The sequence below is a fragment of the Atractosteus spatula genome (genome assembly GCF_055471065.1).
Source record: "Atractosteus spatula isolate fAtrSpa1 chromosome 16 unlocalized genomic scaffold, fAtrSpa1.hap1 SUPER_16_unloc_1, whole genome shotgun sequence".
NCBI classification, from domain to species: domain Eukaryota; kingdom Metazoa; phylum Chordata; class Actinopteri; order Semionotiformes; family Lepisosteidae; genus Atractosteus; species Atractosteus spatula.
This window is the reverse complement of record NW_028296631.1, coordinates 2,365,730-2,368,417: the sequence shown is the minus strand read 5'-3', so window position 1 is coordinate 2,368,417 and position 2,688 is coordinate 2,365,730.

Below are 2,688 nucleotides of genomic sequence, written 5' to 3'. Positions count from 1 at the left end.
TCTGAATACGTACGGGATCCTCGGCCTCGCGCTTAGAACAAAGTCCAAGTCCTTTTGCAGACAACAGCAGTTGTCACGTGATTGTCTCTGAGGATGCGCGAAAATGGCCAAGGAGAGCCCAGAACTGAGCTTGCGCTCCCTTTTTGATCAAGACCCAGATGTGTGCTGATTGGTTGAGAGTTTGGCGGGCATTGGAGACCCACGTGGTATTACCACGCCCTGCCAGTCCCTGATTGGTTGGTCAAGGTGAGATATAAGTCACTTACTCTTGACACTTAGAAATGCAGTCCAGATGTCCATTCGGCACTCCCTAGACAGATAGGCGCCAGTGGATGACCATTGATCATGATAGCCAGGCTTAGCTAATTGCATCCCCGTCTGGGAGCTTGCTTCTTATCAAAAGAAAAACATCTTAAATCAGCTTGCATGAATTCTTTCTCTGTGGCTGCACCACAGAGATGGAGGGTGAGATGGGGCCTCCTTTAGGAGCATACCAACGCTTAATTCTGTCTTATTAACAAGCATTGCCACTACAATAGTTTAAAGAAAAAATACACACCAGTCTTCCATTTCTCCCTAAACATTTTAAGCATGAAAGTTTTATGAAACGGTACCCAAATATGTGATTGCTGTATAGAATGAATTTTAATTTTAAAAAATTATTTAAGATGAAAATTAAGCTGTTTACATCTTCCGCCTGAGAACAGTCACCCGTTGCTACCCAACGCAGAAACACAGCCACTAACTAGCAAAGAGAGGACATTAGCTAGCCAATATGATAAAGAAATAAATGATTATTTTGTTTATTTCTTTTGCACATTTATTTGAACATTTCCATCGATTGTACAAGCACTTGGAAACTGTCCAATCCCTAGTTCATCAAGCATTTACCGGTCTGGTGCCGGTCTGTGTCTTCTAGGATATAATGCCAGCGAACTCTTGTTTTTATGTCCACTATAACTACGCTGGGCAAACGTTCCGAGGTCAAATTCTTCCAGCACGGGGGTACCTTTAAAGCGGAGACGACGGCACCGAATTTTTTTGGCGCGCCTTCTCTTTAAAGCCCTGGCCAAATATGAAGACAGTACGTACAGTTATAATTCAAACGGAATTAAAAACTACACATCCCAGTTACCATGGTGGTGCTTGTGATCATTGCGTTTAACCAACGAAACAGGGCGAAAAATCAGTCACATGACTTTGGGGCAGAGTTTCGAAAGCTTAACCTATCAGCAACAAAACGAAATTTACACGATAGGCTACCTCAAACTGTCAGTTACACGACTGTGTATGTCGCTTAAGCCACTCCTATTTGGCATTTTAGTTATGGAGGCGAGAAGACGCCCCCCACCCCCCCCCCTCTCTGGGTGTCTGATTTGCCGCCATCTTTAACTGTTCGGTGTCCGAATCGGAGTAGCTACGCGTACGAAATAAAGTTAATCCCAACTACAAAACATATATTTTTGTGGTAAGAGGGCGCAAAACATCAGTATTTACTGCTATTAATTACTGTACGATTTATAGTTGAAATCTGAGCCTAGATATAAAGTTAAAATCTTGACAAAGCAATGTAGGAAATACAGAGAAAATAAATCCTTTCTGACATCTAAAATCAGTTTCGATCAAGGTCTCTAAAACGAACAAGAAAAAGAGGATTTTCGGAGGGCAATTACGCTGTGTTTATATAGAATAACTGATTTATGAGCAATCTAATTTCTTGTTTGTTTAAAACAGTGAAATGTCAGCTGCAAAAGATCGCACCAGAAACAGCACTCTCTCTGCCTGTCATAGACGTTCAGGAAAGGCTGAATGAAGTCATGTCAAGTACAATAATTCGGTGATCAATAATAACAGTTGTAGGACAGTATATAAGGAGGATAAGGATTTTGAAGTTGACTCGAAATCTGATAGGTAACCAGTGCAAGGACTTGAAAACAGGTGTAATGCATCCCTGATAGGATTCTTGCTGTCATATTCTGAACATATTGAAGATTGCTCAGTGTGGATTTAATTTCCCCAGTGAACAGGATGTGCATTTATTAATTCTAGAAAAAAAGCCTTTCTTGATTTCTCTAGTTCCCTTTAAAATAAACTATTATTCCACAATGCAGAGTATTACATGGCCAGTATTTACACATGATATTTGTGATTTAAAGAAATTAACACAAGCAGCTTTTGGAGATTTAAGTGTTGGCTGAGTTATTGCAGGATAAAAGACTAGAGATGTTGGCAAGAAGAAGATAATTTGGGGAAAGCTGAGGAATACACTTATAACAAGAACACTTCCTAATGGGGTTAGGCATACTTTTGATGAAGATGATGAAGTTAACAGACTATATGTTTACATAGATACTGAAATAAGGATTGTATTTTAGATTATGTGTAGTTGCTGGCATTGAACTGTGTGTTGGATGCACATGAATTGAAGGAGTGGGCAAACATAGCTGATGCGCATCCACAGTGCCAGCATATTAAGATGTTTATAATTAGAGGCAATTTGTTTAAATAACTAGGTATGGATACTGATGTGCAAGAGAGGTGGAAAGGCTGTTTCCTTAAGCCAGCACTATTAAATATTTTATTCTCAGTGAGATGCTGCCGTTTCATCGTGGGTTTCTAACACTGTGTATAGTTCCATCCACACAGTGCCTTTACTTCCATCCATTTCTAATCTCTTTATCCAGTACA